We start from the raw sequence: 13,467 nt of genomic DNA, 5'->3' as shown, positions 1-13,467 counted from the left end.
CAAGGAATTTAATATACGTGTCGATGAAGTCCCTAAAGGAATGGGAGAGACGGAGAGACAGAAAAAATATTTGCAGATAGTGGCTTAAAATTTTTCCACATTTCATGAAAATCACAAACTCAATGAACATCAAGCAGAAGAGACACGAAGAAAACTACTCTATGGCACATCATAATCAAGTGTTCAAGCTCAGTGATATAAAACTTAAAAGCATCCAGAAGGAAAAACAGGATAGATTACTTACAGAGGCACAAAGATAAGGGTGACGGTGTATTTTTTGGTCAGAAATAATTCAAGTGCAAAGACAGGGAGTAAAACAAGAAAACAAAAATAAAAACACTAATGTAAGTGCAAAAAGAAAGCCCAAACCTGAAATAACTGCAAGGAGAAATAGTCAAATCCAGAAGTATGGCTGAATGTCAATACACTGCTTACACGGATTGATCTAGAGAGTAGACAGAAAGTATACAAAAGACCTGAACAATGTCACCAACCAGTTTGACCTAACTGAAGCTTACAGAGTCCACCCCCGAACAACAGAATACACATTCTTTCTGGGTGCACCTAGAACATTTACCCAAATTTTACTTGGTAAAATAAATTATTTTCTGGGCCATAAAACCAGTCTCAATAATTTCAGAAGGATTCAGGTCCTGCAGAGTAAGTTATTTGCTCCCAATGGAATTAAACTGGAAATTGACAACAGAAGGAACTCTGGGAAATCCCCAGGTTGTTTGAAACCAGCACATGCTGAGTAACTTGCGCATGGAGAAAGGGGTTAAAGAGAAGTTAGAAATTATATTGAATTGAGTGAAAATAAAAACACGACATATCAAAATTTTGTGGGATACTGTTAAAAAGGGAAATGTATATAGCACTCATTAGAGAAAAAGAAAGTTCTCTAAATTCACTTTAAGAGACTAGAATGAAAAGAACAAATTTAACACAAAGTAAGCAGAAAAAAAAAATAAAGATCAGAGAGAAATTAATGAAATGAAAAACAGAAAAACAATAGAGAAAAATCGATAAAACCAACTGATCTTCTTTGGGAAGATCAATAAATTGAGAAGCAGCTGGCCAGAAGGATCAGCATAAAAAATTATATCAAATACGAAATACATATCTTCATATAAGACATACTTATATCTTAAATAAGGCATAACTATATTTTAAAGATAATATGGGAATATTGTAAACAACTTTATGCCTGTAAATTTGACAAAATGAATGAAATAGATAAATTCCTTGGAAGATATAAACTACTAAAGCTAATTTAAGAAGTAGGTAACTGTATTAACCCTATATCAAGTTTTAGAGATTGAATTGGTAGTTAAGAGCCTTCCCACAAAGACAAATCCAGGTATATATGGCCTTACTATTAAATGTTTTTTTGAGATGGAGTCTTGCTGTGTCTCCCAGGCTGCAGTGTAGTGGAGTGTTCTTGGCTCACTGCAAGCTCTGCCTCCTGGGTTCAAGTGATTCTTCTGCCTCAACCTCCCTGGTAGCTGGGATTACAGGCACCTGCCACCATGCCTGGTTAATTTTTGTATTTTGTAATAGAGACAGAGTTTCACTATGTTGGCCAGGCTGGTTTTGAAACCTTGACCTCAGGTGATCCAACCACCTCGGCCTCCCAAAGTGCTGGGATTACAGGCGTGAGCATGCCCTGCCCTTAGTATTAAATTCTAACAAATATTTAGGGAATAAATAATATCAGTTCTATATAAACTATTCCAGGAAACTGAAGGGGAAAGATTATCTTAGGAGACAGGTATTGCCCTAATAGCAAAACCCGACACAGAAATTATAAGACGAGGAAGGTGAAGCCCAGTATCTGCCATGAATATAGATGCAAATAATTCTAAAGAAAATTTTAACAAAGCAAATACAACAATATATAAAAAGGGTAATAGATCATGGCCAAGGGTGGTTTATGCTAGGCTGGTTTAAAATTCAAATATAATCAGTGGAATCCATCATATTAAGAAATAAAAAGTGAGAAACACATGATCACCTCTGGACACAGAAAAAATATGTAAGAATCTAACATCTATTCTCAATTTTAAAAAAAACCTCTCATTGAGTAGGAATGTAAGGAAATTAATCTGATAAAATATGTGTATGAAAAATCTCTATTTCATACTTGATAGTGAAAGACTGAATGCTTTCTGTTTAAGATAGGGAACAAGAATGTCTGCTCTTACCACTTTTTTCAACACTGTAGTGGAATAAGTCACTATAATAAAGCAGGAGAAATGAATAAAACCCAGGAAGTAAAGGATAAAACAGACTTGTCTTTATTTACCGATGGCAAGATCTATTATAAAATCCAATAGGATCTAAAAACTTTTTCTTTTTTTGCAGAACAACTATGAGTTTAGTGAGATTACAGAGCAATAAGATAACTATACAAAAAGCCAATGTATTTCTATATAATAACAATAAAGAAGTGGAAATTAAAGTAAAAAATACTATCTATAGTACTATCAAATCAAAGAAAAAAGAATACATAGGGATAAGTCTGACTAAATTTGTATGATTCATACACTGAAAATTACAAAATATTAATAAGAGAAAATGAAGAACTAAATAAATGGAGAGATGATTACCAGTCAGAAAAGACTCAATATTGTTAAGGTGTCAGTGCTCCCAAATTGATCTACAGAGTCAATGCAATCCAAACCACAGTCTCATCTAGGCTTTTTTGCAGTGTGGAAATTCACAAGGCTGATTTTGAAGTTTATATGGACAATGAAAGACCGATAATAACCAAAACAGCTTTGAAAAAGAACAAAGTTAGAGGGCTAACATGATCTGATTTCAAGATTTATTACAAAACTGTCATAATCAAGACAGTGTACTGTTGACATCAAGATAGATACTTGGGTCAATGGAACAGTAAAGAGAGTTCAGTGGAGTAGAAGCATCGTTTCAACAAATGTTGCTGAAATAATTGGACATCCATGTGCAAATAAATGAGTTCCAATCTATATCTTGTGGCACATACAAAAATTTACGAAATTAAAATTAAAAATGAATGCATCCGACACTCAGGTATACAACCTAAATATATAAACCTTCTAAAGATACCATAGGAAAATCTGTGTGATGTTGGGTTAGGCAAAAATTTCTTGGATATGTTGCCAAAAGCAAGACCTGTTAAAAATGGATAAATTTTAAAATTGGCAAATTGAACTTCATCAAAATCAAAAACTCTACTTTGAAAAACAGTTAAGAGAATGACAAGCAACATATTTGGAGAAAATGTTTGCAAACTATATATCTGATAAAGGACTTAGGTGTAGAATGGGTAAAGAACTCTTAAAACTCAACAATAAGAAAATACCCAATAAAACAATGATAAAATATTTGAACAGACATTTTACCAAATTAGATATACATGGCAAATAATCACATGAAAACATGTGCTACATCATTAAACATTAGGGAAATACAAATTAAGACCAGAATGGGATACCATTATACATCTTTCAGAATGACTAAAAGTAGAAAGACTGACCACATCAAGTCTTGGCAAGGTTGAAGAGAAACTGGAGCTCTCATACACTGCTTGTGAGAGTGTAAAACGGTATAATCACTTTGAAAAAACAGTTTGACAGTTCCCTGACTGGTTCAACATGCACCTGTCATGTGATCTAGCCATTTCATATCTAGAGGTATTTATCCATGAGAAAAGACAGCATGTGCCCAAACAATTTGTGCATGAATATTGATGGTGATTTTACTTATCAGAGCCAAAAAGTAGAAACCACCCAAATGTCTATTATCAGGTGAATGGAGAAAACAATTTGTGGCACATGCGTATAATGGAGTACTGTTCAGCAGTGAAAAGGAATGAGCTATCTATACATGCAACAACATGGGCAAGTGGCAAAAGCTTTATGCTCAGTGAAAGATGCCAGATACAAAAGACTACATACTATATAAGTCTATTTATATGAATTCTAAAAAAATGAAAATCTACAGTGACAGAAAGCAGATCATTGGTTGCCTGTTGACAAGGGTGGGAAGTGGGAAAGGATGAGAGGGAACGATTACAGAGAGGCACAAATTCATTAATGGTGCCTTGAGTAAAGGATATGTGGTGCATGTACACCACGGAATATTACACAGCCATAACACAACACAAAATCATGTCCTGTGCAGCAGTATGGATCCAACCGGAGGCCATTCTCCTAAGCAAATTAATGCAGGGACAGAAAACCAAATACTACATGTGCTCATTTATAAGTGGGACCTAAACACTGGGTACCCATGGACATGAAGATGGCAACAATAGGGTGGGCACGGTGGCTCATTCCTATAATCCCAGCACTTTGGGAGGCTGAGGCGGGCAGATCCCCTGAGAACAGGAGTTCTAAATCAGCCTGGCCAAAATGGTAAAACTCTGTCTCTACTAAAAATACAAAAAATTAACTGGGCATGGTGGCTTGTGCCTGTAATCCCAGCTACTTGGGAGGCTGAGACAGGAGAATCCCTTGAACCAGGGAGGCGGAGATTGCAGTGAGCTGAGATCGTGCCACTGTACTCCAGCCTAGATGACAAAGCAAGACTCCGTATTAAAAAAAAAAAAAAAAAAAAAAAAAAAAAAGACATTGGAGACTACTGGTGGAGGAGAAAGGAAGAAGGGAAGAAGGGCTGAAAAACTAACTATTGGGTGCTGTGCTCACTGCCTGGGTGATGGGATCATTTACATCCCAAACTTCATTGTCATGTAATATACCTGCGTAACAAACCTGCACATGTACCACATGTACCCCCTGAGTCTAAAATAAAAGTTGCAATTTTAAAACAGGAGCACACACAAAAATAGAAAGAATAAATAAGACCACCTATGTGATAGCACAACATGGTGGCTATAGTTGATAATAACTTAATTGTAGATTTAAAAATAACATAAAGAGTGTAATTGGATGGTTTGTAACTCAAAGGATAAATGCTTGAGGGGATGGAGACCCCATTCTCCATGATGTGTTTATTTCACGTTGCATGCCTGTATCAAAACATCTCATCTACCCCATAAATATACACACCATGTACCCAAATGATTAAAAATTAAAAAAAAAACTAAAAAAATTTAAAAAGGAGTGCAAATAAACTTTTGGGAATGGTGGATATTTCACTGTCGAGTGAGATGAGAGTTCATGGATGGATGGATGTGTCAAAACTTATCAGGCGGCACACTTAAACACTTAATTGAAACTTCTCTTCATGAAAACAGCTGAGCATTCCATGGATGAGGTGAGAGAAGGCTGGGGCCAAGGATGAGGAAGAAGATGGAAGGGACACAGGAGTACTTCTGTCAAAAAACAAGTCCTCTACATTATACATCCCCTCTCTGCTGTTTCTGAAAATTATCTGTTATTAGTAACGAAGAAAAGGTGATTTTATTGGATGTGGATGCTGATACAGCTCATGACAATTTATACTGGCCACAAGGCAGTGGTTTGTAGATCCTGTCCTGAAAAGAGTCATCCTCCTGGAGGACCCCAGCTTCCAAAGATGATGCTATGAGCAGCTGGTTGCACTTGCTTCCTCCTCTGCCTGAACATTGCAGGGGGTTGTTCCTGAGGCAGCCATGAGCAAGTGGCGAACTTGTTGAGAAGGAGCTGAAATGTGGTCAGCGTGTGGGAGAGCCTGGGGGCCTTCCTTCTGGTCTGCAGGCACTTCTGTCTATCTCACTGTCTGAGCTTGACTGTTCTTGGTTGAAGTTTGCTTTCTCTCGTGGGTCGCCTGCTGGTAACTGGATCTGCTTCTTCAAGCTGTGGGAACCTCAATAGCCGTCATCTGGTGGCTGACAGTGATCAGAAGGAATTTTTCTATTTCAGAGTTATATTTATTGGCTATGAGGACTTGGGAACACTTTGGAAGAGGGAAATGACATAGCGAGTAAGATATTTAGAGAGGCAGATGTGATCAAGGGGAAGATGATACAGTCAGTTCTGCGATAGCATGACATGTATTTTCCTAAACATCACTATACTGTGCAGAATTGCACAGTAAAACCAGATGGGAAAAATTGGGTTGGAGCACAACATTCAAAATTTCATCACTGAGACGTTTAAAAGGAGTAGAAACCTAATAAAAATCGTAACACAGTTTTTACATATATTAAGTGGTTAAGAAATGCATATCTAGTAAAATAAACAACACATTTCACCCTGGAATAGACCTGAAGTTTGATGTGGAAGTGGGTGTCTGAAAGAATGTAGTTTGTGAGTTACTGGGAAGGGTAGAAGCAGTGTGATCTGAGATCAGAGGGAATCTTGCAGCTCCAGGTGTGGATGAGTGTGGCTCATGACTTGCACAGTGAACTGAGGTGGCTGGTAGATGTTTGCGTGTGTGTGTGCGCCCATGTGCACACATGCTTGTATTTTGCATATTGCTCACCATCTCAGCCCAGCTGGTTACAGCTTTCTGTGTTTACCTAGTGTTTCTCGCAGATGAAATCATGCATAAGCAAATGCAAAATGTTATGCTCAGATTGCTCCCTAATATATCAGTTACACTGGAACAAATTCACATCTTCCAAACAAGCATCACTGTAGAACCAACTGTGCAGTGTTGAGAGAGGGGCTGTGTGGAGAAACTTTCTAAAGGAGGTTGCTGGAGGACAGTGTAGGGTAGGACTGAACTGTAGGATCTCAAGAACACCCAGTCATGGCACCTGCCTTTGTTTAGCTACTGTTAGTAAACGAAGTGTCTGTGAATCCATGTTTCCCTGTCTTACCCACCACTGTTGCTACATGGAAGGGACTGGAAAGGCAGCTCATTTTTCGGGGCTATTGTGAGCCACCCTGGGCTCTGATTACAGCTCTGTTGGGTCCATCAGCCACCAGAGAAGGCTGAGGCTGCCCAGGGGGGCAGTAGCAAGGGGAGTCAGCTATCCCTTGACCCAAAACTGAGAGAGTTGTACAGAAACAGATGCCCAGATATTGTCATTTCAGACCTGTCACATTAAAAAAAATGTAGTCAAGCCAGACAAAACTCCATGTTCCTGTGGCATTTATATTCTGTTAGGCGACTCAGATAAATGTTGTATTATTTTTCTGAGTAAGGACATGAGAATGAACAAGTCAGCAATAACAATAACAACTCATGCTTTCATTTCAAAAACGAATTGTCACCTTTATTTTTGAAAGGGCATCTTTACCCCAAGTGCATAGGGCTGATATAATCTCAGAATGCAGGGCTGATCTTTGAAGAAAGCAGTACATCCACGTACAAAGTCTTGGAAACCACAGTTGATGGGCAAGGGAAGGTTAAGCCTTGAGAAGAATCCAACTGTCTTGTTTCTGGCCCATAACTCTCAGTAACAAAGGGTGTCTCTTGCATATCAAATGTTCAGGGAGCTGTGCAGAGGCAACCCTGGGTCCTAAGTACCCACTACCTGGTTCTTACTTCCTGGGAGCTTTCTCCTGCCACTCTTGCCTCAGTTTCTCTTCTAGCCTCTTGAGAGTTGAGGTGTTTTTCTTCTGGTTTGAGATAAGTAACTGTCTCTGGAGATCTTACCCCCTGACCTCCTCCAGCAAGCACTTTCCTTCCCTATCCTCCCAGGCTGAGTTTTCAACAGGGGCTATTTGTGCTATAGTTACTTAATTATGGAACACTTCAGCCTCCATGGAGGCAGCTGGTCTTCCCAGAGTGGGATACATGTGCAAGGCTCCCTGAAGCCCCATATGCTACTGGGTTGGTGGATGGGACACAGCTGGAGGTGCTAGCATATGCAGAGGGTGATTCCAACAAGCCTCTCCGGTTACTGCTAAATTGTGCTGCCTGCTGCAGCCAGGGAGTTCCAGCTTCCTTAGGATATTTAGGAACAGATTTACAAAGTGCCTCTGAATCCTCTCTGCTTTGGAACTGTGTTCCATCAGGGGTGATGCCTGTTCTCTAGTAGCTTGCTTTCAGCCTGGTGATTCAGTGTGTGTCCCATGGGCCTGGGTTCAAATCTCAGCTCTTTTTTTTTTTTACTTTACGTTCTGGGATACATGTGCAGGTTTGTTACAGAGGTGCCATGGTGGTTTGCCTCACCTATCAACTCATCATTTAGGTTTTCAGCCCTGCATGCATTATGTATTTGTCCTAATGCTGTCCCTGTCCTTGCTTCCTACCCCGACAGGCCCCGGTGTGTGATGTTCCCCTCTCTGCGTCCGTGTGTTCTCATTGCTCACCTCCCACTTATGAGTGAGAACATGTGGTGTTGGGTTTTCTGTTCCTGTGTTGGTTTGCTGGGAATGATGGTTTCCAGCTTCAGCTCTGTCCCTGCAAAGGACATGAACTCACTCTTTTTTATGCTCAGCTCCTTTTTATTATTAGCTGTGGATGAGTCATTAAACTTTTGTAAGCTTTGGTTTTCTCATCGAATGATATGCATAATAATAAAACAGACCTTGTAGTGTTACGGTGAAAGTGAACTAAGATAATGTAGTTAGCCCAGTCTGGTATGTGGTCAGAACTTAACGCAAGTGAACCCTCACCATCAATGGAGTGGAGCTTCTCTGAGATAACCTTGCTTGGTGATTCCCAGCCTGTAGGGATGATTCTTTTCCCCTGGGCTAAGAGTGGTTTGTTATCCATCCCTCCTTGGGCGTTTCATCATATGTGGCCTCCTATGGGGCTAACATACAGAGTGTTTCTGCCTTATTTTTCCAGTAGTATTTGCTCACAATTATTAAGCTCTTCAATGACAGGCATTGGGCTAAGGACTTCCAAAGGTTTCTATATTAAATGCTCACATAGCCCAAGAGGTGCGGGACATTTTAATCCATGTTTCAGATGAGAACACTGCAGACCAGGAAAGTTTAGTAACTTACTTAAAGCCACACAGCTAGTCAGGGGCAGAGAAGTGGTTAGAAGCCTGACTTTTGTCTCCATCCGTAGGCATTTTAAACTCTCAGGGGGTGGAGGTCAGGGTATGCGTCTTATTTGTAAGCGTGGAGAAGTTGGCCAGTAAAGTAAAATTGGAAACTGACTCACATTGAGAACCTCTATTCTGCCAGGCTTCCTGCTTCTGAGCGGAAAGATCCTATGACCCAGTGTTGAATAATGACTTCCCTTTGCTCCGATCACAGTCAGATAATGAAGTCCCTGCTGCTAAACAAATATATCCCCAGACCTCGGAGCAGGTACAGCCCCTGGGAAACGAGGAAAAGGGAGAAGGTCAGCACGTTCCCATCTTGATAGCCATCTCCAGGTCCTCCCCAGCTTGGGGCAAGAATTCAAAAGGCAAGGTGTATGGAATACTGTGCAGCCATAAAAAAGGACGAGTCCATGTCCTTTACAGGGACATGGATGAAGCTGGAAACCATAATTCTCAGCAAACTATCACAAGGACAGAAAACCAAACACCGCATGTTCTCACTCATAGGTGGAAATTGAACAATGAGGTCACTTGGACACAGGGCAGGGAACATCACACACTGGGGCCTGTCAGGGGGTAGGGGACTGGGGGAGGGATAGCATTAGGAGAAATACCTAATGTAAATGATGAGTTGATGGGTGCAGCAGACCAACATGGCACATGTATACATATGTATCAAACCTGCATGTTGTGCACATGTACCCTAGAATTTAAGGTATATAACAAAAAAGGTGTATGATACATATCTGAATATTTTAAAACTGTGCATTAAGCTAAAACCATCAGATAGAATGTTCTATCCATATATATATATGTAAAACCTCATACCACAATATTGAAAAAACATGTATACTACTATATAGTTTTTATATAATTAAAAGTCAACAAAATATCCTACATGATTGAATTTAATTACTATTGCATATGTCTGGGTATCCTGATTGAATTTAATTACTATTGCATATGTCTGGGTATCCTGTGGATGGATCAGAGATGTCTGGACAATTGGCAAACAAAAGACATGTCTTATAATAATCAATATTTTCTTATTTCATATTTTTTTTTTTTTTTTTTTTTTTTTTTTGAGACAGAGTCTTACTCTTGTTGCCCAGGCTGGAGTGCAGTGGCGTGATCTCAGCTCACTGCAACCTCCACCTCCTGGGTTCAAGTGATTCTCCTGCCTTAGCCTCCTGAGTAGCTGGGATTATAGGTGCCTACCACCATGCCTGATTAATTTTTGTATTTTTAGTAGAGATGGGGTTTCACCATGTTGGCCAGGCTGGTCTCGAACTCCTGACCTCAAATGATCCGCCCACCTTGATGTCCTGAAGTGCTGGGATTACAGGCATGAGCCACTATACCCGGCTTTTTTCTACATATTCTTTTTTTTTTTTTTTTTGAGACGGAGTCTCGCTCTGTTGCCCAGGCTGGAGTGCAGTGGCGCAATCTCGGCTCACTGCAAGCTCCACCTCCTGGGTTCACGCCATTCTCCTGCCTCAGCCTCCCGAGTAGCTGGGACTACAGGCACCCGCCACCTCGCCCGGCTAGTTTTTTGTATTTTTTAGTAGAGACGGGGTTTCACCGTGTAGACCAGGATGGTCTCGATCTCCCGACCTCGTGATCCACCCGTCTCGGCCTCCCAAAGTGCTGGGATTACAGGCTTGAGCCACCGCGCCCGGTCTTTCTACATATTCTATTAACAATAATGACCTAAAAGCATAAAACCTAAAATAATTATATGCAAAAGTTATAAAACTGGTGTATATTTCTGTAAAAATGCAAGTTATATATTTTAAAAATAAAAAAATTAAAATTATTTTTCTATATCTTCAAAAAAGGTTCTTCTAAAACATTAAAAAGTATCTAAGAGTAAATGGAAAAATACAAACCATGTAAGAATGTATATTAACATTTTAATAAAGCTGACCATTTTACTTAATTTTAGTAACTTTAATCAGATATCATATGTTTCTATAATAAAAGTGCACAGTTTTGTGTTCAATATCCATCTTGGAGCCATGATTCAGCACTTACACAAATTTAAGACTAATAAATTGGTTAGTATTGCAACCTATTCCCAGGCACCAAAGGCTCTATTCACAAATGTCTCAGGGATTATGAATTGACCAACAAAGAGAAGCAGGGAATGAATGCTTGACACTGGTGGATGATGGATTTGACAAGTTAATTAATTCATTTGTCTTTTTCCTTATTCACATTCTTCCTGCCTTTTGAGCAGTTGTCTCCAATGTCACGGGCAGTGGCACAACCCACAGACCTTGAGCGCAATTAGAAGTGACCACTTTCTGATTCCAGGAAAGGATGCAGAGATGTACTTCTATGGGGCTTGAATGGTGTTAGTCTTAGGAGTGGATGTTTATGGTCACAGACTGCACTGGGTCAGTCTGACAACGAAATCCCAGAAGAGAGATGCTTTTTTTTAATTAATAAATGTAGTCTTTTGTGTGTTTGTGACATGTGGGGCTCTCTCACGCTCAGGGTACAGGGCAAGAGCCCCTATTGCCTGCACTAGCTACCCTCCACTATGGATGTTGATGGATTCAATTCAGTGGATAGAATGGAACGATTAGGTTGGTGCAAAAGTAATTGCAGTTTTTGCAATTACTTTTATTTATTTATTTTTATTATTTTTGTGATGGAGTCTCACTCTTGTTGCTCATATTGGAGTGCAGTGGTGTGATCTCCACTAACTGTAACCTACACCTCCTGGACTTAAGGCATTCTCCTGCCTCAGCCTCCTGAGTAGCTAGGACTACAGGCATGAGCCACCAGGCCTGGCAAATTTTTGTATTTTTAGCAGAGACGGGGTTTCGCCATCTTGGCCAGGCTGAACTTGAACTCCTGACCTCAGGTGATCCAACTGCCTCAGCCTCCCAAAGTGCTGGAATTACAGGCATAAGCCACTGAACTGGGCCTTGCAATTACTTTTAGTGGCAAAACCACAATTACTTTTGCACCAACCTTATAGTTGGACAGACAGTGCAAGTTAACATAATCTGGAACATGGGCCCTAAGTGTAGCTCTGTTGAAATGAGTGTGAGGGCAGAGACGGGGAAGTGTTTCACTACGTCTGGACAGGTTCATTAGAAAGACCCTCTCCCTCAGCTGGGTGCGGTGGCTCAAGCCTGTAATCCCAGCCCTTTGGGAGGCCTAGGTGGGTAGATCACCTGAGGTCGGGAGTTCGAGACCAGCCTGACCAATATGGAGAAACCCCGTCTCTACTAAAAATACAAAATTAGCCGGTTGTGGTGGTGCGTGCCTGTAATCCCAGCTACTCAGGAGACTGAGACAGGAGAATCGCTTGAACCCTGGACGGAGAGATCGTAGCAAGCCAAGACCATGCCACTGCACTCTAGCAAGGGCAGCAGAGTGAGACTCTGTCTCAAAAAAACAAAAACAGCCGGGCGCGGTGGCTCACGCCTGTAGTCCCAGCACTTTGGGAGGCCGAGGCGGGCGGATCACAAGGTCAGAAGATCGAGACCACAGTGAAACCGCGTCTCTACTAAAAATACAAAAAATTAGCTGGGTGCGGTGGCGGGCGCCTGTAGTCCCAGCTACTGGGGAGGCTGAGGCAGGAGAATGGCGTGAACCCAGGAGGCAGAGCTTGCAGTGAGCCAAGATCGCGCCACTGCGCTCCAGCCTGGGCAACAGAGCGAGACTCCGTCAAACAAAAAACAAAAAACAAAAAAAACAAAAATAATCACCCCCTCCATGTATTCTACTACTGTGATTTATGCCTAAGCCAGCCCGTTAGAATTTATACTGAGGAAATATGAACACACATGTTAATTAAGGAACACATTTCCCTCTTGTGGTTACGTACGTTTGGTCTGCGGAGGAGCCCTGGTCATATTAATGAGGCTTTGCTTTAAGGCTAATTCTAAGCCTGCCATCTGTAGAGAGCGCTATCAAAGGGATCTCAATGTAAATGGTGATATTTGTGATTGGCTCTGGTGGGGCCTTGCCCACCCTCCCTGGCAGCTGCTGAAATTGAGCTGTCAGTCGAGGAAGATGAAATGCTACTTTGTTCTATGGCTTGAGCTCCCAGAGGCAACATTTCCTGGTCATTTGACGTTAGTTCAGAGAATGGGAAAGTATTTATCTTCCCCCCCCGCTTTTTTCTAAAACTTAAAATAAAGAAATGCTCACTGCTTGTTGGTAAGTAGGACGTGACAGCTCTCCAAGACGGCTGCCTGGTGTTTGAGGGGAGACGTTTACCAGGGTTGTTGGCTGAGCTGCAGAGGATGCCCCCTTTCCCTCGCAGGAGAACTGGCGGCTGCAGACTGTTACCCTTGGGCACGTTCCATGTGATACTCTTTGAAGCAATGTTTTCTGAAGAATGTTCCTCGGGACATGAGATGCATGACATGTCCGCATGGAAAGAAAGATGCCACGAAAACAAAACAAAACACTGTTCTGTGGCTACATAAATTTGAGGCCACAGTGTTTTCAGGCCGCTGTGTACCCTGTTAGTTCCCTCTCATTGACACACAGTTAATATGTCTATTTTATAGGCTCTGGGGATTTCTGCAGGCAGGAAACTTGTTCAGCTTTGCTGAAGCTAG

This window comes from Rhinopithecus roxellana, chromosome 20, assembly GCF_007565055.1.
Source record: "Rhinopithecus roxellana isolate Shanxi Qingling chromosome 20, ASM756505v1, whole genome shotgun sequence".
In the NCBI taxonomy this organism is placed as follows: Eukaryota; Metazoa; Chordata; class Mammalia; order Primates; family Cercopithecidae; genus Rhinopithecus; species Rhinopithecus roxellana.
This window is presented reverse-complemented; position numbering follows the sequence as displayed.